The sequence below is a fragment of the Stegodyphus dumicola genome, chromosome 12 (assembly GCF_044657685.1).
Source record: "Stegodyphus dumicola isolate Sdum_Otavi_A_Nest chromosome 12, ASM4465768v1".
NCBI classification, from domain to species: domain Eukaryota; kingdom Metazoa; phylum Arthropoda; class Arachnida; order Araneae; family Eresidae; genus Stegodyphus; species Stegodyphus dumicola.
Window position 1 is genome coordinate 38,665,565 of NC_140779.1, and position 25,929 is coordinate 38,691,493.

A 25,929-nucleotide genomic window follows, 5' to 3' on the forward strand; every position below is an offset into this window, starting at 1 on the left:
TCTTCAGCAGGAAAACTGCGTCAGAGCACTTTTTGAGCAGTCATATAACACTTTTCATCTATTCCTTCCACTTTTGCCCCTATCTGCACTTAAAACCTTGTTTTTATTGTGTTTTCACGACTACAATTAATCCTGCTTTATTGCCTTAAATAGCTCAATGATAGTCATATGCATGCAAAAAAGTAAATTGCGTTTAGCTTTTAAAATATCCACTTTTGCTGTCCCATACCTTCTAATTCACGCACAGATTTAAACAATAATGCTAACCAAAGTAACCCATCTGTAGCAAGCAAAATACCGAACAGTTTGGTCAAAAGGCCCTCCATATTACGAGTTGTAAGCACTAACGAATTACTGTCACAAAACAAATTCCCATTCGAGTTTTCACCTTTATGGAACCTGCGCTGGTAGGAAGGTCATCTTCTGTGTAAAAATATTTTTGATTCATGAAGGATTAGGGTCAGACATTATCAACATATAAAAGTAATTCAATACAACTCGCTTCCTCCTTTTCCAGTGAAGAAATATATATAGGATATACGTGAAGACATGACCTGCGTTTTATACTGGGAGAAATAGTTAAAAAAACAGCTATAAAATTTATGTAATATGAATGATTTTGCAACTTAGAACACGCAATTTGTACAAGATTTTTATTTTGTCATGAGTGATATATCTTTAAGATGCAGAATTCTCTGTTTCTGCAAAATAAATAAATAAGAACACAGAAAGCGGCAAAAGCAGGGTAGGGAAAAATTGGCATGTCAAGGTTTTAGACATACCTAGAAAACGTTAATTACGTATGTGGTTACCCTTGACAAAAATGAAAGCTTTCCAGCGTCTTTTCATGCTGTGTGTTAGATTCAAGTTCAGCAAGTTCCTTCAGTAACAAAGTAAATTCACGATGAATAACACCTTGAAGCTCTTGGGGAGCTGTAGTGATGCAAGTTGGCATCCTCGTGCATCCCACATGTCTATCGGATTCAAATCCGGAAAATAGGCAGGTCAAAACATCTGTTGAGTTTCTTCGCCGTGAACATAATCGATCACTAGTGCAGCACGATAGGGACAAGCATTACCATCCATTAGGTGGAAGTTACTACCGATTTCACCCTTAAACAACTTGACATAAAGATCAAATCTCTGTATTTTTCAGTATTAATAGTTGCAATGCCAAAAATGAGTAGGTCAGTGCGACTGCTCAAAATGATTTCTGTACATACTAGTGTATTTCCCACATTTGTATCTATACCTTTCACGGATATTCTGAGGCTTACTGTATGTGTTTTACTTCTTCAGAATGCAATACTCTTAAAATTCTCCAAACAGAAACGAAACTCTTCGGTAAAGATAACTAAGCTCCAGCAGTCCGTGGTACTGCAACTACGATAATCTTTGCGCCACTGCAACCGAGCGCATTTCTTACCCCGAGTCAGTGTGATGCAAAGTAGCTGCAGCAAACTCCTCTTGCAAATAGGGCTGACGTCATCGTCTATATCTTTTAGCAATCACTGCCAAATGACAGTCCTAAAAGTCTGCCGTGGCGTGTTTTCCACCTTAACCTGATTCTCTGCATAAATCACCAGTGTCTGCAAACCGCTGCTAGATACTTGACATGATACTGTGGGCTACTTTTGGGTTTTCGCAAATTTGTGTTAGTGTTTGCTTTCGTTCTACCAAGCATATGCCATTTCTCACAGTCCTTCAGATGCCTTCTCAACGACTTGTTCCGCTTTCCACAAGCAAAACTTTTATCCAGTTTCATATAATCCTTGAAATCAGAATCTAAAACACTTCTTTTCTCAGTCCAGCAGATTTCTCCCAAATTTGGTGCAATTATAGGGATACACATAACTATACATATTATGCTACGTTAACGAGACCTTTATACAAGAGGTAATTTTGAGTGCAGAACATGCAGTAATCAGTGTACCAAGCACCTGTCTTAAACAGGTGCTATAATTATTATAGCAGCTTTCATGCGACGATTGTTACCTCATAGCAATTGTACCATGCAGTAGTAGCTGTTATACGACAACAGATGCAATCCATGGGTCTTGAATTCTGTATCAGAGTTCCTATGTCGTACTGTCTAGCCAGTCTCTATGCAGCCATTGCCCAAACTTTTCATTTGGTGAGAAATCTACAGAACGCGTTGACCAAGCCAGAAGTCGAACACCTTGTAAAATGAGGAAACGCAAGAAAGCATGAGCAACATGCAGCTCCGCATTGTCCTGGAGCGAAGAGACCTCGAATCTATAGTACAGCTACACGCATTAAAATCTCAGTACTCAGAGTCAGAGTACTAGATATGTGGACTTTAGAGGCCCTTCATACTCCATGTCGTCAATTCAAGTACTGGACCGTTACGGCAATGAAAATGCAAATTTCCAGCTTTCTTACCTCCATGCATGTTATAATCATAATGCTTTCAGCATAAGCGGGATTCGTTAAAAAAAGACTATGTGACTACCATTGATAATCCATGTACGTCGCTGGACACACTTTGTAAGTGCTGATTCTTGTGCTGTACCATCAAGGAAAAGTAAAGCAATCGTTACCTTGCCTACAATCCGTTGCATTGCAGATGTCTTAGCATCATATGCAGCAGTTGAGCTATTACTATGCAAACTTCAGATTGGTTGTGCGCTTCCGTCATGGTGAAAAATTTTAATGGCCGGCAGTGTAGATGTTTCCTTATCAAAAAAAGAGAAAAGAGCCAAAGACAAGATGTGTTTTCAGCAGCATTTTAAAACTAAACAGAAAGTTGGAAGAATTATCATTTGTGGTGGATTAATGCTAATACAGACTTAAATGTTTTCTAATTGATTCCGCAAAAGATTAGAAATACAGCGTGTTTCAAAAAGAATATACGTATTTCGAATGCATATATTTATTAAACTGTATGACATATGAATATGAAACTTTACACACGTATGTACGAACCAAGTTCAGATTACAGATGTTACAGATGTTCAATATGTCCTCCATCAGCGAAATGAAAAATATCACATTGATACTCAAATTCCTCCAATACTCGGGCAAGCATGTCCATCGTCACAGATGTTATGACAGTACGGATCCTGTTCTTCACCTCTTCCAGGTTCTGTAGGAGTGGTGGTACATAAACGTTGTCTTTAGTGAAACCCCACAGGAACAAGTCACAGGGTGTCAAATCCGGTGACCGTGGGGGCCACTTGAGACATGCAAATGCTACACGTTTGCGTTTGTCATTAGGACGCAGAGCCTGTAACAAATGTAACTTGTACGGCTTCATAACCAACCGACGTCTTAAAACACGCTAAACTGTTGTCGTAGGCAGCTGTTACTCTCAACTGGCACGACGAGTTCATTTTGAAGGACTGCGTTGGAAAGCAGTTTGAATTCGTGCAACCTTTTCGTCGGGAACATGAGGATGGGTACGTCTCTTTCCTTTACACACACATCCCTTATTTACAAACTACGATACCATCTGCGAATGTTCCACACATTCGGAGGATCACTTTGGTACCTCAACTTGACACTTTTTTGCACTGTAATCACGGAATTGCACTAGCAAACTCGAAAACACAAAACAATTTCTGCTGCGGAGTAGCCATTTTAAACATGTGACGGTTACCACGCAAAACAGAAGACAGCTGACATCTAGCGGCTATTAATATAAACTAGACTATGTATTCGTTTCGCTAATAGCGGAGTCGAGGCGCAGTGATCGATAGTTTGGACAAAATAACACTTTGTAATACGTATATTCTTTTTGAAACACGGTGTATACAAACGAGATCTTACATCCACGTATAAGACGTATTGGTGAACTTTCAGTCATTAAGTTCTGTTCATGAAAGAATAATAAACAACTTCGTAGAGCGATTTTCATCTGTAAGTCACTATAAAGTCGAAAATCCGAAGAATGGTTAAGCCAATTCTTCAAGTATATATTGATTAACTGACTCCCAGTTGAAACCTCTGGAGTGCTACAGGTCACAAAATTTCAAAACCTTTCAAAATTCAAAACTTCCTTGTAAAGCTGGGTAAGATAACAGATTAATCTAAAGAGAATCAGAAACTGCTTTCCCATAGCCTTTTCAAAACTGATATGCACAATATTAAACTATCGTTGTCAGGTTTTTTTTGGGGGGGGGGGGTGTTCTATCAAGAGAAATCAACCTCCTTATTAAACGTTTGATTTGTCTTCATACACTTAGTATATATATGTACTTATTTGACATCTATATATTGCCCATTTTTTGTTTACGAGTTCAAAATCCACGTGAACTTCAAAACTCCATAATATTCGTTTCTTCCCTTCGCAAGTTTTGAATTGTAAATAATTTGTTTCAAATTTCCTTCATCTAATTCAAAGCAAAGGGAGCACGCCATTGTACTTGTTATAAATTTGCATTACTTAAGTAAGAAAGTTATAACTATTCAGTTATTCTAAAAAATATATAAAAGTGTTCAAATACGTCTGCTACTCATTGTTAAGTTGCCAACCCTACTTTGGTATAGAACTACGTCAAAACTACAAGAACTTTCGAAAATGTCAGTTTGGAGATAATTCTTTAAATCCACCTCATTGTAACATTTTTAACTCCATTTCATTACAACGTTTATAACTCCGCTTCATTCAGTGTTATTTATATGCAGGATATGCATATGTGCCCAAATCTTTTACATGACTTATAATTATGAATATAAAAACAAAGTCAGTATTTAAAACATACAATAATAATGTGTAACTGATCTTTAGTGAACATAGATATAAGAAATAATGAAAGAAAACAAAATGCTATATTGATTTTAATTTACTTATATTTCCATATAAATTTAACTTATCAAGTATGTAATTGGCAACAAAAGAATTTCGTGAAACCTCTGCTGTTTGTTAGAACCAAATTCGACTAAGTGCATATAGATTTATACCCTGAGCTTTCATTGATGATGTATTTGAATATAGATTGCTTGAACTAAAATTAAATATTTGATAGAATAATTTGCTTCTAATGAAAAAAGATTGCTTCTCTTATCTCTTAAAAACGTATGCGTTTTCAGTTGAAATAAAGCTTGAATTTTGCAATTATTATAGTCAGATTGGTATATAACGCTTGCATCTGTTACCAGTTTAATTTTTTGAGGATTTTCTTTTTCTCATTGAACCGTAATTATCCATTTTCAATTCAGGGCATACATTATTTTCTCTCAGTACAGTTACGTGAAGTGCATTTTTAACTATTGATAATGGCCATATTGATAAATATTTTTATTTTCATTGACTGTAGTACGAATATGTGTATAATTAAAAACTAAAAGTTAAATATTACGAAAGACTCAAATAACTTAGCTAAAGGTTCTACGAACGACTTATAAAAACTATTAGAAAGATTTGAGACATTTATTTAACGATTAGTAATAAGAGCAGAACCATGAAAATAATGTTCTCGTCTTATGAGGAAACTGAGCCTAAATTTTTAATTAACTGCAATACAATCTTAACCTCTACCAGGGAAATAAAAAACAGAACAACAGACCGTGTGTGAGTAGTTTTAGCTAAAATAAAAGTTTCTATTCTAGGCAACGACGGAGATATCTCTCTATAGCCCCACGAATCTGCAAGCTCTCCCTAAAACTCATTACTTTTGTTTGCTAAGCAACTTAAATTGCTGGGATTAGGAGGAATGAACTAAGAGGGTCTCAGTTTTTTCATTCACTTGAAGTCTTTCTAACAAATGTTTTCAGAAAGAGATTTTAATCTAAAACTTTAGAATACTTTTCGAATATTGCGAGGACCACGTTTATTGCTCTGAGTAGAGGGTACTAAGGTAAGTAAAGGGAATTTCTTATTTTTCAGGTGATTCCCTCCTTTTTTTTCATCAGAAAAGCTGTATATACTTAATGTAAACCTTAGTAGATCGCATAATGCTTTAAGAATCTCTCCTATTCATATATTTTATAATCAAACACATAAAGTTTTGAAATATCTGTATTATTCATTCATATAGTTTACATGTAACTATTCAAAAGATAGACTATCCTTACTACATCATTTTCAGCTTGCATTTTTATTATATCGCAGTTTTCCTTTTTGTTAACATTATTTAATTTACGCAACTTCCTTTTATCCACATTTGGTTTCCGAATCCGAAAGGTTTTGACACGATACCAGTAAACTGGGTACTTTCGGTAGAACACTGGACATCGAAACTTATATAAATATGAAATAATATAAAAACTATAGACAGACGTTGTATACAGTCATTATTTTTTTTTTAAGCAGGAGACGTGAAACATATGCTGTGCCCTTCTTCGGGACTCGAACTTGGTCCCCACGAAATACGCGCCAAATTTATACAAGATGCAAAGGAAGATTTGCATCTTGTATAAATTAGATAACTAATGCTATGTTGCTATTGTACCATTTAGTCCTAAATCTGGGTTGTCTCTTTCTAAAGACGCCTCAGAAATTGCAATCTGAGCAGTATTACAACAGCATACTGCAATCGCATCGAACCACTAGCATTTTTCTTGCGAAAATTAACGCTGACTGAGATTAATTTGATATAGAAGACTCGTGGCTTATTCCGCAGCTAAGCATTTTCGATATATGTTCGAAGCTCGCGAATTTGTAATTTATATGGATCATAAACTTTAACATCAGCTATGGAGAAGTCCAGTGACAGGTGTCCAAGACAACTTCCATACTTAGAATTTACAAGTCAGTTTACATATTATATTACAGTCTAACATATATATTGGCGGTAAACAGAACTTAGTTCGCGCTTTTCCGCATTTCAGGAATTAATGTTCCTTCACCAAGACTTTCCTGAAATGGCTCGTGAGCAGTCCACTGACAGAGAAATTTACTAAATTCTAAGACTGGCTTGAAATCGCAAAACTTTCAGTGGGGTTCCCAATCTTCGCTGTACTGCGATATTTCATATTTATTCCTTCGACCATATGTCTTGTATCATTTCGAAAGAAAACTTTTAAGGAATTACATGGACAGTCCCATCAAGGTTTTAAAAAAATAGTCTAATTAAAAAACAGTTTGTATGGAATTCTCTAACAGCGGATATTAGGAAATGGTGTAAATTTTGTTTAGAGTGAAAAAAATGTAAAATTCAAAAGCATATTAAATTTCCTTCCTAAAATCCTAAATCCAGAGAATTTTTACTATCTTCCGATTATTTTTGTCATGTACAAATTGATGTTATAGAACATTTAACCCCATCTAAAGAATTTGTGTACATTTTGAGATGCTTCGATGTATTTACGAAGTGGCAGAAGCTTTCTTTTTAAAGAACCAGCGTACATACTGTTACATTAAGGTGACCAGACGTCCCGCTTTTGTGGGACAGTCTCGATTTTTAACAATTTGTCCCGCGACGTTTAAAAAGAGTCCCGATTTTTGGAAAGAATGCACGATAAGCTAGGGAACAGCGGGAGAATATGGTTTTCGGCTGCCATGTGGCTATTTCGCCAGGGTAATATGTCTTATATTCTTTTTGCTAATTTTATAATTTTAAATTTTAATAATAACAAATAATTGTTGACAACTAATTATCGAGAACTGCTTATCAAAGTTCGCATTGTTGATCAGTTGTTAGAATTCAACCACCGTTGTTTGGATTTAATGGTATTTTTTGGCATTGACATTGATGAAAACATTTTGTAACTATCTCTCAGACGATACACATCGTACTGCGTGCGAATGCTAATTAAACAAGTAATGTCAACAAATCAGCTATCCAGATAATTTAGGCACGTAATTTGTTTATTTATTTCACAAACACATAAATTTCCTTAAATTTAGCAAACAGTACTTATTATTTATATTTTATAGTGGCGGCAAAAGGTCTAGCGTCGGTCTTAAAAGTGACGCTTACGACTTACGTTACGGTAAATTCAGAGGAAAAATAATACAAGTTAATACTGTTTTTATTTAGAAAGAATTATAGGATTAAAATTTAAATAATTTCAAAAATATAATTATTTTATAACAAACAAATTAATTTAATTTTTAAACTAAGAATAAAATATGTTCATATAATTACGTACCTACTTACTGTGTTTTTAAGCAATATATATAGATAAAAATTTATAAATTTATAATAAATTACTTCTTTAGATTTTTAACATTTATGAGTAAGAACAGAAGAAGCAAATTCAAAGATGATTCAAGAAGTGAATTTGCTTTTGTTAAAAAAAAACAAAAGCGATCACATGGTAAAATGTGAGAAATGTAATGGTGAATTTTCTATTTAGCCCGGCTGGGAGAATGATATTTCAAAGCACTCAGGGACACAGAAACATAAAAGATATTTAAATACTACTGCATCTTCCTCCAAAATGCAGGAATTCTTTCGAAAAACAATTTATGGAGACGAAGAAAAGAAATTAGCATTAGCAGAAGGACTTATGTCTTTTCATGCTAATAATCACAATCATTCCTTCAGATCTTGTACATCACAAGTTGTCCAAAAGTTATTCAACAAAAAACCGACAGCAATCTACTAAAAGAATTCATTCAAATGAGAAAAATGCCAAAGAATGAAATAATATTATACGTAATTTTTAATGTATTATATTTGTAAACTGTACTTATGTTGAAATTAAAAAAATATATGTTACAATACTATTTTTGCGTTTTATGAAAATTTGTGTTGCTCCATATAGACCATATTTGTAATCAAGAATCTCCCCCCCCCCCCGGTCAATAGCGTCCCGCTTTACCAATGTTAAAATCTGGTCACCTTATGTTACATATACGTTTCTTGCCGGTTGGGTGTTGAGCTTCGGTGCTCGTGAAACAATGAAAACTGATCGAGGAGGAAATTTCAAAAGCCAACTTTTTACACCACTGGGCTTTCAATCCTAAGTGCAATTATGATATGGAAAAGCGTCTACACGCTAGCTTAAGGGCCACCCTGATATGCAGCAACTCTACACAGAGAACGGGCACCCTTTCACTAGTATTTCTTGGTCTGCATTCTAGTGTCAAGCACGATTTAAATGCCTCACTTGCAGATCTGGTTTACGAAGCTCCTCTGAAACCAACTAAGAGTTTCTGTAGAAATTCATCCAAATTGCTGTTGTCTAATTGGAATCTCACCGATCTCAACAGCTTAAAATGAGGGATTTGGGACCACCTTCAGCGTCGAGTCATAGATCTCATGACCTCTTTATCTATCCGGAACTTTTAACACTATCCAAAACTCACACGTCTTTATTAGACAAAATTCCGCTAGTCTTCCTTTACAACAGCGATATCCTGAATCGTATCTCGTGACCTCCTGATCAGATAAGTATTAAATAGTGAACAATAAAGGTAAGGACACATCCGCCTGTTGATCGCCTGAATCCTGCTTTTATACTGCCCCAGATGGATGAGCTTAGGGAAGCAGTTGCGACTACGACATTGGCCACTAAGATTTTCGACAATTCTTGATTTGTAGGTCGGTTCCAGAGCTAACGTTCTTCGGATTAGGGGGAGGGTGTAGTGGTTATCATTAAATTTAAGTTTCGTATTCCCCAGGAATGATTCCTTACTATTTGAAAGATTCACCGTCGTCTGTCTAATACAAACTTTGGATGGAGAGAAATGAGTACGCAGTCAACTTAAAAGTATATAAACCAAGCTATTTCTTCAAACCGATGGATAGAGTAGACAAGCCGAGGACAGAACGAGTGGCGAGCCGCAGTGGACTACTTCAGCTTATACTTTAGGGGAATGAGTGTCTGAAGAAAGCAACGCCAAATGATTCAGTAAAGAATACTGGACTTTGTCTTTGTAGCATTGTTGATATAATCTTTTTCAACGTTACGTTCCTCTTGATTTGCTGGTCACACACTGGTGACTTAGCTTTATTCGTAACAGATTGTCAAGTGTCTGAAAATTTGTGAAATGAATGTTTTCCCTTGTACTTCCTATATGGATATACACTCATGTCCGTAAATTAAGGATAATGCAAAATCAGGCAAAGGAAGAGTTAGAAGCAAAACAAATTTGACTTATTTGTAAAGCTTATTTATCAAACAAAAGGTAAAGAGCAAAAAAAGGTGCTATATACTAATTCAGAAGTCAAACAACAAAAATCAGCGTTATACCTACAAAATTTTCACAGGACTAGTTTCGATGGTTTTACCGAACCATCATCTTCAGCTGCAAAACCGCAAATGAACAAGATAGGAAATAATGATTAGATAAGATAAGAAAGCCTGGACAAGAATAAGCAAGTGGCGCCATCTGTTGGCGAAACCCGAACTAAAACATAATTTCTCTAAAAGCCGAAGGCAAATTTGGATTGGAATTAGGATCGTTAACTACAACAGAAAGATTTTTATGAATGTGAAATGCCTCTAGAAAATCCAGTTCTCCAATGGAAGATGTTTTTTGAATAATTTTGGCAGCAGAAAAATTGAAAGTGTGATTTTCGGACCAACAATGTTGAGCAACAGAAGACCTCTGTGTTTCCTTTTTTCTAACATATGCCTCATGTTCTTTGACGCGAAATTTTAAGGCTCTCTTAGTTTGGCCAATGTAAATTAAACCACACTGGAAAGGAATCCTATAAATACCCCAGGAATTCATATCTGGAATGGGGTCCTTGAGTATAGAAGTTGGAATTTTATTGATGGGAGAAAAAACAACCCGAAAGTTAAATTTCTGCAAAATATGTGCAACTTTATAGCTAATTGATGGAAAGAAAGGAATGACAACAGAATTTTTATAATCTCCTAAAATAAGAGTGTGGCTTTTAGTGTGTTGAGATGAGAATTTTTTAACTGCTTGATTAATAATGTTGGGTGAAAAGCCCCTGTCAATAGCTATTGCTTTTAAATAATTTAGTTCTTCATCAAGGGCTAGTTTGGAGGAGCAAACTTGAAGAGCACGGAAAACATAGGAATAAAATGAAGCTAACTTTTGTTTAGTCGGATGACATGATTTAAAATGTGGTGGAAGGCAAACCGATGAAGGTTTACGGTAAACTGTAGTACTGAAGTTGGATGTGTTACGTGTGACCAGAATGTCGAGAAACGGAAGAGAATTGCAAGTCTCAAGTTCAAAAGTGAACTGAATAGCAGGATCAATAGAATTCATTGTTGAAAGAACTTTATTTAAATCATCTTTATTACCTTCAAACAGGGTAAAAGTATCGTCTACGTAGCGGAACCATGCCGGGAAGTTTAAAGTTTCAAACAATTTTGATTCATAATAATGCATGTAGATATCAGCCAGGATGGGACTGAGGGGACTTCCCATGGCTAATCCCTCAGTTTGCTTGTAATATTTATTTTGGAAAACAAAATGTGTTTGTTTCAAACAGAGTTGAGTGAGAGAAATTAGCTCATCAATTTCGATGCAAGAGAAATGAAATTCGCGAAGTCTGGTTTCTAGACATCTTAATGCACCCTCCACTGGGACATTGGTGAATAATGATTTTACATCAAAAGAAACCATGAGTAAATTACTAGGAGAAATGTTTTTAACCTTTTTTACAAACTCTATTGAATTTTTTATGGTGTAAATGTTATTGTCTAATAGAGTGGAAAATCTAGAAACTAAATATTTAGCTAAAGGATACGAGCTAAAGAATACTTTTATGAATTTTGGGAAGAGCATATAATCTGGCACAATTCGCCACAGATGGGATAAGCGAATGTTTTAAGTTGCATGAAATGATTTGCGAAGATTTGATCGCAGTTTTTATTTTGGATAAGTCCGAAGGTGAAGGATCTTTAGGGATCGGATTATATGGTCCTTCGTTTAAGAGTTTAGTGACACCATCGATGTAAGTGTTCTTATCCATGACGACTATCTGGCCACCTTTGTCGGCCTTTGAAATGATAATATCCGGGTTAGAATGAATTTCGCGCATTGTAGCTCTTTCTCTCGCAGTTAGATTTGGTTTCAAAGGTTTATTATTGAATTTCACATTATGAGCGATAAGATGCCTAATCATTTCTTTCTGTGAATCTGAAACTTTACTGAACTTGAAAGCTTTTTCGATAGGAGCCAAAATCTTTGGAATCGAGGGTTTACAGGTTTGTGAGAAGTTAAATTATATTTTAGAATTCTCTCTTGTTCTTCTGAAAGACTAACATTAGAAATATTAACTATTGGCTTGATGTTTACAATGGGAAGATTTTTTGAACTACTTGAACTGGAAGACTGTAAAAGAAGTTTTTCGAATTTAACTGCAAGGACTTCTGAATTAGTATTTATTCGGCGTGTTATTGTGTCTTAAAGGTGCTATATGTTTGATATTATTAAAAAAATTATCGATTTTTTCTCCCTGGAACAAATTACAAAAAAAAAAAAAAAAAAAAAAAAAAAAAAAAAAAAAAAAAAACTATTTACAAAGAACCAATATTACATGTATTACATGGTTGCTATGATTTTTAATACATTGTATGTCTCCCAGACGATGCAATACAGTCCGTACAACGCCTAGGCATGCTGAGTATCAAATTACCGATCTGATCTTGGGGGATATTACCCTACTCAAAAAGCAATGACCCCCGAAGTTCCGGTAGACATGTAGGAAGAGGTTGACGGGCTGCAACTCGTCGGCCAAGCATGTCCCACACGTGCTCTACTGGATTCAAGTCCGGTGAGAATGCTGGCCAGTCCATACGGGTGATATCCTCCGACTGAAGGCATTCGCTTACGATGTTTGCACGGTGAGGACGGGCGTTGTCATCCATAAACACAAATTGTGCGCGTATGGCGCCCCGAAACAAACGTACATGTTGTTCCAGAATGGACGTCCCGATAGATTTGGCTTGTCATGGTTCCAATTTGAACATACAGGTCAGTTCTGGAACCCAGAATAGCACCCCAAACGAGCACTCCTGCACCACCGTAACGGTGTCGTTCAATGATGTTTTCTTGGTGGTAACGGGTACCTGGAGCTCTCCATATGAAAGTCCGGCGAGAATCAGACTGCAAGCTAAACCTGGACTCGTCAGAAGCCCACTGTTGCGGTGTTCCCAATGCATGCTCTCTACTCCAGGCTAACCGCAGGCGACAGTGAGTTGCAGTAAGTGGAACGCATCTGACAAGTCTACGAGCATATAGACCAATCTGCCCTAAGCGTCTGTACACGGTCTGCCTTGAAACTGTCGTACCAGTGGCTGAGAGCTGATGAGACAGGTCTGAGGCTATGGTCCGCCTGTTTCTTTTGGCAGTAACTGACAAATACCGGCCCTCATTCGGCGTTGTAACTCTGGGGCGAACTGTGTTGTAACCTCTACTCACATTACCATCATCTTGATATCGTTGCCAAAGCCTGGAGATGACACTCTGGGCAATTCCAAGTTCGTCTGATACTTCCAGTTGGGTACGCCCATATTCCAGACGGCCGATAATTCTACCACGTAAAAAATCATCCAAATGCGTCCTTTGTGTCATAACTATTCGGTTATTGCACTGAAATGCTTATAAAGCGCCTGCGAACAATTTTACTTCTTTGCCTGTATTCCTTATATATCACTCTCTTACACTCTCGTCATTGTGACGTACCATCGGTGTCATCTGGTTACTTCCTGAAATTTACATATGATTCTTGAAGATGTGTGTAGTGATTTTACAGGTGATATATTTATTTTAGAGTTTGATTTCCTCGTGACTCCGAATTATCCTTAATTTATGGACATGAGTGTACTTAAGGCCAGATTACCCAGTAAAGAATGCTGTACTTTCAGTCTTTATAGCATTGCTAGTATAAACGTTTTCACGGTTACGTTTCTCTTAATCAATGACAAGGTGTCATTTTTCTATTTTACTTTGGTTATTCTAGTTTAACAGTTTTTGTTACTTAAATGGGACATAATAAATAATGTTTTAATTGTTAACAGATTCTGTTTTAACATACCTCCTTATTAAATAGAATTATATGAGCCTGGAGGACAGGTTGTATTTTGTTACCATAAGATAACAGATTATAAATTCTTAATATTTTCAGGAAGAAAGGTACGTTTATATTCCTTCATGCATTTTCTGATGCAACGTTTGCAGTTGAAACTTTCAAACAGAGGTTCTGGTTATGCAGTTAAAATTTTTAAACGGTGCTTCAAATCCAAGAAAGGCTGTTATGATATTAATTTTAAGGTATCCTGTGGATATTTTAAAAATTAATGAAAATTTTAATGAAAGGAAGAAAAGATGAAAGGATGAAAATTAATTTTGACATGGATAAGGTATAGAGAAAAGTTTCATAAATTTGATCGTGTAATCAGCAATTTGAAGAAAAATATTCAGCTTCTGTAAAAAAAAAATTATCAAACATGTTTTCTTGCAACTAATTTTCAGATTTTCATCTCAAGATACCTAAATAATTTTCGTCGGTGCTATTCCGTTTTGAGGACCATAAAAAAATTGCAGCGAAAATGTATGCGCAAAAGCGCCAAATCTAGCAAACGCCCCCATTTAACAGCGCGCCAAATCTAGCGTACGCGCTGATTTCAAATTGCGTAAGTTTAGATAGGTCTATATTTCTTAAAATGCCATTGAAATACTAGTTTAATTTTTAAATCCTTTTTTTGATAACGCTAATGATTTAACAATTTGGGAATTTTCCAGTGACGAAAAGTCTGCAATAGAATTTTTTCAAACAATACGCATCATTCATTATAGAATTTTTGAACAACCAACGAGATCAAATTATGCTTCAGCAATAACTCGATAGCGAAATAGCGATGCAGGAATCCATTCAATTATGTTTAGCCTTTTTTTTATATAAATTATAATAATGATCTGAAATAGTTATTTACTCTTATGCTTCCATTCAGTTACGTTTAGCCTTTTTTATATAAGTTACAGTAATAAAAAAGGTATTATATGAAATTAACCTTTCACCTAAATTAAAACAATAATCTTAAATAGTCATTTACTATTATACTTCCTTTCTTGCGTTAGGGTTGCCGCAATTATTTTTGGCAGCATCAACAATAGTTTGGCGATTTTTTATGGTCCTCAAAACGGAATTGTATCTTTCCTTCTTTTCTTTTCAACGAAGTCAGATAGGTTAAAATCACTAGAAAAGGGATATTCAAAACTTGTTTCCCTAATTTTCTAAAAAATATTTACCACCATCTTCAGTCAAAATAATTTTATATCTTTCATAACTGAACCAAGAAGCTCATTTTCTCTTTTAGGCTTCAATTTGACGCAATCACTCCCTTCAACCTCAAACTTATCCGTCTTTTTAGAGTTTATTCTATTGAGCAACGGCGGCCTATTTGGCTAACATAATATTTATGTTGGAAAACGCAGATATACATAATATTGCCTAAAAGTCTTTTATGCAGTAATGAAAGTGAGCTGCACTACGCTATGCTACGGCTAGCACTGTCAAATTACACCGTTTTTAGGTACTGATATTAGTTGTAGGACTCGAGCCCGAAGGTCTAAAATACAAAAATTCGAAGGAGTCAGCTTTCTGCCATAAGCCTGGAAAAGTTAGGAAAATTATTGAGTTGATTTGCATAATCACTGGTACGAAGTCAAAATATTAAGCTAGTCTTAGCAATATTCACAAATTACGTGATTATAACAGATTCATGAAAATGTGCAAAGAATATCTTTTTAACTGTGTCTGTTTTCTAAGGAAATAATCAGTTTTCATTCCATGACAATAGTTTCTATTAATATCGCAAATCTTCAAAAAAGAACCGAACAGCAGAACCGTAACATTTGGGGGAGGATTTTACAACTACGGTAATAATTTCAAAGTGCCATTAGATTTCTGCGATGACTTTTCTCGAATTTTGGATTTTTAAAAATATCTTCTTGTTCCTATTATAAATGTTTTGATAATTTATCATATTTAAGCAAATTAAATTATTTTCTTTATTTGAAGTTGACAGAAAGATGTACTACCAAATAATTTTTTTAAAAATCCATATCAGAGCGTTGAACTCTGAATTACTCCTCAAGATTCAAAGCCACATGGAATTAGTTGAAGAGCGCATGCATGGTTTTTGATTCCACTAAATGAGCGAATTGGTGCATTTCATCTAATCTCTATAAGGCATTTTCTCGATTCTTTCCGCGTGCCTTCGTGGTGTAATTGGAAGCATACTCGGCGCGTATTCGAGAAGTCCAGGATTCGAGTCCTGGCAAGAGCACTGCACATTTTTTACATCTCCTTAAAATAACTTAATGTCTCTCTGCAGTGGCGCCCGAATTAAAAAAAAAGTTGATAAATAATGATTTGTCACTAACAGGATTTGACGGCTGGTCCCCTAATCACTAGTCGTTCTTTAAAAGGGGGAATATATGATATATTTTCTCCCTCCTTCTAGCATACCTTCGTGGTGTAACGGTAGCACACTCGGCGCGTATTCGAGAGGTCTAGGTTCAGGTCCCGGCGTGGGCATTGCTAATTTCCCCCGTCTTCAGTTTCCAAATAACGTAGTGGCTCTACATCTCATCAATGGCACTGCTAGTTTGAAGAGCAAGATTACTAGATTGAAGGCAGCTTGCATAAGATGCAAGCAGTATAGGAAATAAATGTTTAATTTGAATACAAATTTGTAATGCTAGTGTAAATTGTGAAACTATTTATGCAATCGAAACTTTCACATGTGCAAAATATGAAAAGGTAAATCATGGAAATCTTCATAAATCAAAATGCTTCATGTGTAAATCGTGAAACTATTTATGCAATCGAAACTTTCACATGTGCAAAATATGAAAAGGTAAATCATGGAAATCTTCATACAATCAAAATGCTTCATGTGCAAATCGTGAAACTATTTATACAATCGAAACTTTCACATGTGCAAAATATGAAAAAGTAAATCATGGAAATCTTCATACAATCAAAATGCTTCATGTGAAAATCGTGAAACTATTTATGCAATCGAAACTTTCACATGTGCAAAATATGAAAAGGTAAATCATGGAAATATTCATACAATCAAAATGCTTCATGTGTAAATCGTGAAACTATTTATGCAATCGAAACTTTCACATGTGCAAAATATGAAAAGATAAATCATGGAAATCTTCATACAATCAAAATGCTTCATGTGTAAATCGTGAAACTATTTATGCAATCGAAACTTTCACATGTGCAAAATATGAAAAGGTGAATCATGGAAATCTTCATACAATCAAAATGCTTCGTGTGTCTTAAGTCTGCAGTCACGAAGATGGATGACTTATACAGCTTTATTGGAATGTAGTTTTAAATGTTTATGTTAATCTAATCATTAATAATAAAACAAAAGTTATGTTCATAAATCTGGTACTAGTTTTTTTAGTATTCTTAAACTATCTAATACAACGATTTCAAATTTTGCGTGCTTATTTTTAAGAAAAAATTTGTAACAAACATCAAAAAGGTTTTAGCTACAGGCTATATATTATATGTAAATTTTCTCTAATTTATACCACTTCATCAAATTCAGAACTATTTGTTTAGGTATAGTAAATCCAAATTATTTCTAAAAAATGTGTAAATGAAATAAAATGATTATTTCTTAAAGCAATATTGATGTTAATCTCTTTAAAAAATATAAATTTCTAATGCAATGCTTTTGAATCTGTTATGGACTTCTGAAAATCAATAAAAAATCTCGAAATTTAAATTCATTCCAGAAATTAAACAACTAACAAGCTCAATTAGAACAAGAAGAAAAGAGCAAAAAAAGCTTTTACTTAAAAATTAATAACAGCTTTGAAATAAAGTAAAATTTGAAATCTGTGTATAATTAAGAAAACATTTAAGAATACGATTTTTACAAGCGCACCAGTATTTAATTATTAAGTAAATGAAATTCATGATTAAAACTCTAGAATCTTGGAAGTACATTTTTTCTTTACAAGCGCACCAGTATTTAATTATTAAGTAAATGAAATTCATGATTAAAACTCTAGAATCTTGGAAGTACATTTTTTCAGCATAAACCAAAGGAAAAGAAATTAAGTAATAGTTCAGATTTCAACAATCGTGGATGAGGAGTTCAAATTTCAAACGGCGATACATACGAGATGCAATTTATAACATGCAATAAGTTGTTAAAGACATCTGGGACCTGTTAGTAATGGGTTATGTAAGTCTATATTTGCTAAGAAGATTCAAGAGTAGCTTCGAGAATGCGCAGCGTTCAGATTACATGAAAATTCCCCAAATATAGCTAGAAAGCATACTGTTCACAGTTTAGCAACAAGGCTGTGCAACAAAGTAAAAAGGAAATTGCAAAAATCGCGTTTTTTTTAATCGAACGCTTCCACTGAACAACAATATTAAAAGCTATCTTTTTAAGTTTTTTAGGTTAAAATATCTAAAGATTTTTAGGTTAGGATTCGAGAGATTCAAATCGTGAGAAAAACTCTAAAATTTTAGTATTCGAATCTTTTCTCAAGATTCACGAGACTTTTCTCGAGTGATTCGAATGTCTCATCCTTAATAGGCATCACAGTAAATTTACTAAGTAGTTTTGAACAAAATACGCAAAATGGAACTCAGTGTCATTTAAACAGATTTAGTATCTTTGCTGGATGCAAGCAAAGAAGTACGAAACGTAAACCATACTCCATGTAACAATTTTACGTAAACCATACTCCATGTAACAATTTTACGTAAATCATACTTTTACGTAAACCATACTCCATGTAACAATTTTAGAAAAGTTTACAGCAGCAAATCCTATTTCATCATCAAAATACATTTTAATTGAATAGATATGTCTAAGCGGGGTAATGTTGTAATCCATAAGCTAGAAATCTAGATCAATCATTGATATTAAAAGATTCGAAGAAATCTCCGAGACGTCAAAACAATGACGGGAGAGGGAATAGATTACGTTTCACGTCTACATCTGCTATGTAGATCTACACTGGTGTGCAAAAATTAAGGACGAAGTCGAAAAATTAGCATATCAGCTGAACGAAGAGGCAGAGCGGACAGAAAGACCAATCAGGAGATTAAGTAAGGTGATGTACGGTAGCACATGCGCAGATATGCAGGTAGACGTAATGGGGGAGTGTCTGAGTAGTATAAAGCATGTTGTCGGTGTAAGATCAGTATTTCTGGCAAAGAGACTGCACGCCGTATAGCAGTTAAAATCACACCGAGTAGCTGCCTCAGAGAGAAATGGCGAATAATCTATCTGTTAGACGACATCTGGATGCTTTTACCCGAGGTCGAATCATTGGGAAGTTGGAGGAAGGCCGCAGTGTGACAAGTGTGGCTGCAGAGTTCGGAATTGCTTACAGCATCGTTTCACGACTTTACAGACAATTTCAAACTACAGGAACAGCTATCCGGGGGGTTAGTAGTGGTCGTTCACGAGGAACCACAACCGCAGATGACCGGTATATTGCCTTACAGGGCAGAAGAAACAGGCGGCAGACAGCGGGAGAAATCGCTAGACACAAGACACCGGCGACTGGACAACCGATATCGCGTTTAACAGTGGCCAGAAGACTGCACGGTGGTGGTCTGTTTGCACGACGCCCTGTACGGTGTGTACCTCTAACGCCTGCCCATCGGAGAAGGCGTTCTCTGTGGTGCCGGGAACACCGGAATTGGAGAGACAATGAATGGGGACGAGTACTCTTTACAGATGACAGCAGATTCAGTCTGAGTAGCGATTCTCATCGCATACTCATCTGGAGAGAGCGAAGCCGCAATCATCCCTCGAACATCTTTGAAAGGGACAGGTATGGAGGTGGCTGTGTTCTCGTTTGGGGAGGCATCATGCTTGGTAGTCGTACAGAGCTTCACATCTTCGACGCAGGTTCAGTCAACGGGACCCGTTATTGTAAGGAGATTCTTCTTCCATATGTGCGTCTTTTTAGAGGCGCTATGGGTCCGCAGTTCCTTTTCATGGACGACAATGCACCATGTCATCGCACAGTAGCTGCCGAACAGCTCTTAGAGAGTGAGGATATTGAACGTATGGATTGGCCGGCACGATCTCCGGATCTCAATCCCATCGAGCATGTATGGGATTTTCTAGGCAGACGCTTGGCAGCTCGTACCTTACCACCAGTAACGATTCCGGAGCTTCGATTGGCGCTGCAAGACGAATGGGCAGCAATGCCTAACAACTCATTGACACCCTCATTCTCAGCATGGGCAGACGCTGTGAAACCTGCCTAGCAGTCAGAGGAGATCATATCCCCTATTAAATACCGGATGTTTCTTGCTGGACACCCATCACAGGGATGTTTCGGCCTTCAGTCGCATTGCGCTCCATGCTACTTTTTCAATAAAGCTTCTTTTTATCCCTCTGATTTCTCTTTTAATAAGTGTTGCTTACATTACTCATGTCCTTACGTATTGGGGATCTTACGGTATTAAATGTGTTAATTTGGAAAGCTTTTGTACAATGTTATATAGAAAAAACCGTCTCGTCCTTAATTTTTGCACACCAGTGTATATATCCACGTAGATCGGTTACAGTTGATCTGTCATAGATCAGTTAATGCAAGCATAGTGATTTTAATGATAAGAGCTTTTGTCTGTTTACCTCAAATGTCTTCCTGTGAAAACAGAATCATCGTAACATTATTTCTTTCAGATTAAATGATGCTTAGGTTGTGGTGATAGGATAAAAGCAATATTCTTCAGAGAGCGGAAATTACAAACAAAATTAAATTATGTAGCCCCCAAACTGGACGTCATAGTTCATTTGTTAAAGATAAGTGGGAGACAGACCACTGGTCACTTAGCGCAAAGCACCTAAATTAAGCAACTTAACAAACCCTCAAGAGATAGCTGATGAAAGGGTGTCGTTGATATCTTTAACTGCTGCGGCGAAGTGCCTGTCAGGATGGCTTAGATCTTCCATGGCCTTGACCAGTTCTTGGTTCTGTTCTGTAGAACTGTTTTATTATAGAGTTGTACTTATAGTAGCAGATTTATCTATTATGTCATCTTTTCCTAAACATGCTTAGTTAATATTCAGCTTTTAACCCATTGTCTTTCAAAATTTGATAATTCATAACGATATTTACAATTTACCGTCAATTAAATGTGAAAACTCTATTAATCGAATTAAAATAAGCAGCGTTTAGGAAGCTGCACGTTTAAATAAATTTTATGAAATACCTTTTGCTTCTTTTTTTAGGGGGGGGGGTTAGTGAAAAAGTAAAACCCATTACTTTTGCTGTTTCTGATGTCAAGTTGCACTACAATTTATATTCTGTGTTTTTTTCCAGAATTCAACAGGTTTCAGTATAAATCAACTGTTCACGATAGAAGAATAACAAAGACATAAAGAAAATAAATAGAATTATAAATTTATAAAAAAGAAACCCGAACCATTAATTCCTTCGAAAATTTAATTAAAAAATTTTACTTATCGGTGGATTTTATACTTTATTAAAAATTATTTTATTTTATTACACATTTACAGCAATTCATTAACAAATGAATGCTACATACAAGAGTAAAATATAGATATTATTTACATTTTAATTATTATTCTTTAATATCGTAATTTTAATGAAAGGTTGTTAATCACTCTACTTAGTCTTCATTATTTGCTGTTAAGTAAGAATTTTATTAGAAAATTGCATTCATTTCAAAGTGAGTGCATCTGTCATTGGTCATTATCCATAGATAATATGGTTCCTTTTTCTTTTTACTTTTATTTCATTTTTATTATAACCGTTAAATAATTAATTTGCTATTTATTAAATACAATGGTAGCGATAAGAATTTTAGATGGGATGATGCATGAAATTAACAAATTAATTATTTAGGTATTCTGATGTTATACTCGGGTAGCTATACCCGAATGCAGCTTTAATTCAATAAATCAGTGAGACAGTGATTCGTCAGAGTTTAATAGCTACAGCCATCATATTTCGGTTTTCACACCTTTTCACCTAATCAGTAAGAAATAAATTTATTAGCGTAATACCCATTCAGCAAATTCTCAGTTAATCCTTAAGAGTTATTCCTGGATGAGCTTCAAATGACACTGTTCAGTGCTTTCTAATACCTACCGAAATATACCGTTATCTAATCTATAACTGATTCTAGACAAAAATGGTAGATCATTACTGTGAATAGCATTATACTCTGAAATGCGGCTTTACTCTTTGCATATGTATTTGAAAATAACAACCCGCATATTACATAACTATTTTAGTTTAAATTTTATTTCATATTATTTCATACAAAATTTTACCCGCAATTTACGCTTTTAAGTTTCGAAACTTAAGCATGTCATAATTTTCAGACATAAATATCATTTTTTCATAATTCTATATATTATTTTACAGGTATAATTTTTTCCCCTAATCATAAAGTAGCCTTAATAATTTCACTTTTTGGGATATTAAAACGTTAAAAGTCAGTAAACGTTTCTTGTCGGAAAGCCGTACGAATTTCGTTAAAACTTAGCAAATCCACAAATTCGTTAAAACTTAAATAACATTCGCTTCTAATTAAAGTTTGAATGAATTTGTGGATTACTAATGCATATTAATTTGTAAAATTTTAATACGGTATATTAACTAACTTCAAAAAGAGGAAAATTTTAAAGAGATGAGCTTATGACCAGTAAAAGCCAATAAAACAAACTACCAACTTGGGACCAATACATAAATTCTATTGCCTATTATAGTAAATCTCTTTTTAATTCATCAGTGTTTTAAATATGTGTATAAAAAAATACTGATCTATAGAAAAGATCCAATGCAAGTATTATAGAATAGATACTAATAAAATTGTCTAAACCTGTCCTAGTTCTTTCGATGTTAAGAACGGCTTAGTGTCGTTTCGTTCTTTCCCAACTGGTCCTCAACAAAAATAATGCCGATTCGTCAATTCCACCTTCTATCAATTCCCTTTTTCCCGATCCATCCGCTCTTCCAAATGTTACTTTCCGATGCTGCGAACACTTCCCTTCCTGAATTAAATAATTTAAACGAGGTGGCTTTTTTTTTTTTTTTTTTTATTTCTAATATTATTAAGTACTTCCTTTAGACAATTTATTCCAAGCAAAGTAATGAACTGCAGACATGTTCAAAATACTTATATCTGAATCTAGCTACGATCTGATTATATAGTGCTCGTTTTTTTAGTTTCACGTACTTTTAAAGCTATAGATCTACGGTTTCACTGCTCTGAAAGAAAAAAAATATTACAAATTCATAATTAAAACTAATGCACATGTGAATTAAAAATACAATGAACTCTTTTTAATCGCGACAATCTACGATTCTAGAGCAAGGTCTGTAGATGTAGTAGTCTCAGAGAAGTATATTCAGTACAAATGTTTGTGTTCACAAAAATACTGACTACTAGTCAGTTCACTATAATTATTTTTTTAATAGATAATGGAATTAATTTAAAATCGATTTAAGAAATGGCTCTTTACTCTAAGGAAAGTCTAAGAGCAATATAACTGAAATTTTTTCTTCCACGGGCAGCTGTTAGATAAGTATATTTTTTATATATGTATTCCGTTGTATGCGACTGATATATAACTATATATATTGAACAAATAACATATGCATAATAAATTATTAAAAAATTAAGTTTAAAACATCAATAATAATTCTTATTATTATCATAATAATACTATTTATGAATAATGACTCTAAGTAATATTAAATATACTTAGAATCGAAACACGCAGAATTCCGAATTTCACGATTTGTTTAATTATAAATTCATATTCATATTATGAAAATTTTTTATGAGAAATCTATTATATACGTTGTTATCATTTATAAATCTTTAAAAACAGTGATAAATGTGGCGAATTTTTCACCACATTCTATCATTAATAAAAGTTTGTTTTGCATAGCAGTTACAAACACGTATGATAAGTTTTAGTATTTTTTTCTGAATATATTTAAGATTCCAAAAGACGAGAATGCAATTTTAAGCTCAAATTTAGGGATTTTTTGTAATGAAATCTAATTCTTAACGTCGTGATGGTGATAAGCTATTATTGAAAATTTGCTCAATAACAGCAAGTTCGTCATAAACTTTTAATGCAGGTTCTTTTCTTTCAATATACTATCTTCAAAATTTGTCATTTAAGTCCCATTGCAATAAGCTTCTTGGTAAACTCAGTGTTATTTTTTTAATGTTTATGATCTACCTTATTATGACTGGATGAATTATGAATTATGACTGAATGTCCACGGGCGGTTTCAGTAAATTCGTGTTTTGCTAAGTTCGTGACCATGTTTTAAATAGACATGCATGAAAACACCAAAAATATCAGCAAATGAATCTCTATCAACACTTATTTGGAAAGGAGGGTAAATTCGGAAAGACTCATACCTCAGTCGGAGGCTGGCTGCGGATGAATTGGGAAAGATTCTATTAGAAAGGGTACTTACTGATGGAGGAAGATACTGGATAGCAACGGATGAACTGGCACGATTTTGACAACAAGTAGAAACAAAAAAGACAAATCGGGAAATCTCCGTTAAAAGTGGAGGCTGAGAAGTCATAAACTTTTTGTTTCTCATTAACTTTTTATTCGTTTGTTTGTTTGTTTTTGTTTTCAGTAAGGGAAGAGTACCGAAAACGAAGTTAGAAATAACGGTCAAGGGTTGTTTCTTATTCGTGCTCTACTGAGAAACACATTGTCAGGACTGAGCCAGGAAAACGGATGTTACAAAACTGATTAATAAGCACCATTCCTATCATACTTAAATCCACCATAAATTCGCAAGGAAGTAGTGCGTTTTAATTACTAAACACATTGGTAGGGAAAAGGAGAACAAAAATACAAACTGTATTTAATTCCCAACGAAGAAAAATAAATAACAGGAGAAAAATTTTTGACATAGAATTCCAAATGTAGATGGAAACATGAAATCTTGAATATTTTTCTCTTTCCGCTAATTTTCGGGGAAAAATGCATGGAATAAGTAATTAAAGCAATAAATATTGTTCACCATTTAAAAAATTAATTAAAAATAAAACTCTTTGATTTAATTTATTTTCCAAAATATTTTGGAAAAACTAATTTTGCCAGTAAATTGAGATATGGCTCAATACATGCTTAGCCCCCCCCCGAAAAAAAAAGAGAGAGACACACAAAAATTTAAAGTCATAAAATACAAAACTTACTTTTGGTCCTCTCCTATTGAAATACCTGGAACGTAGACAACGTAGCGTACAGTTCTTTTCTTTTCGGTTTGCTTAAATAAATAAATAAAATACAAGAAGAGAAAAATCACGAGATACCCGCTGACGGCAGATGAGTGCCGCGGCCGCGAACAGAGGAGCAGGTGTGCCGGCAAGATACTTTCATCGCTGCCTTCAAGAATCCGACAGAGAGAAGCGTACGTCAAGATTCAATGTCTTGTGGCACGACTTTCTTAGTTCTTACTACGGATCAAAGGTTGCCAATCGCCACCCGGTCGCCGCGAGCCTCACCGGTAAACCAGGGTTGCAATTGAACTTTCTTTATCGCCGTAACGGTGACTAGTATCCAGATGCTGAAATGTCATCTGGTTATCTCTAAAATTTTTGAATTACAGGAAGTGCAGTAGAATATCAAAATATCCGGAGTAAATGACACCAAAGAGAGCAGGATAATTAGGGAGCCCTTTTTTTCCTTCGGTAAACTAAATACAAAATTATCATTGAGAGAATTAATTTTTTTTCTTTATCGGACAAGTATCAGATTGTTAATCTAATTCAACAAATTGCATAAAAGTTAAAAAAAAAAAAAAAAAAAAGTCTGAAATGTTTCAGATTTTAAATTACGTCCAAAGGGGCGTTTTTTAACATTTTGTGTGTTACCTTTCTTTATTAAATATCATGTTCCTCGCACTTAAACCATAAGATCCAGTGCAACAGCAATATCGCAAAATAGTTTTAAAACGAGCATATCTTTAGAATTTCCGATACAGAGACTCACGCGCTGGAGATAAAAATGTTTTTTCTGTACAACGTTGCCATTGCTCGCTTTGAAATCCTTGAGTTTGTTAAT

At 34.8% G+C, this 25,929-nt stretch overlaps 1 protein-coding gene across 2 annotated transcripts in view; it reads right to left on the reverse strand.

Annotated features, from left to right (window-relative positions):
- Positions 1-25,292, reverse strand: part of Notum (palmitoleoyl-protein carboxylesterase notum) — a 198,204-nt gene extending 172,912 nt beyond the window's left edge. For both annotated transcript variants that reach the window (XM_035352264.2, XM_035352263.2), the window contains exon 1: positions 25,062-25,292. The gene's annotated coding sequence lies outside the window, so the exon portion shown is untranslated. The remainder of the gene's footprint in view (positions 1-25,061) is intronic.
- Between the last annotated feature and the right edge of the window lie 637 nt (positions 25,293-25,929).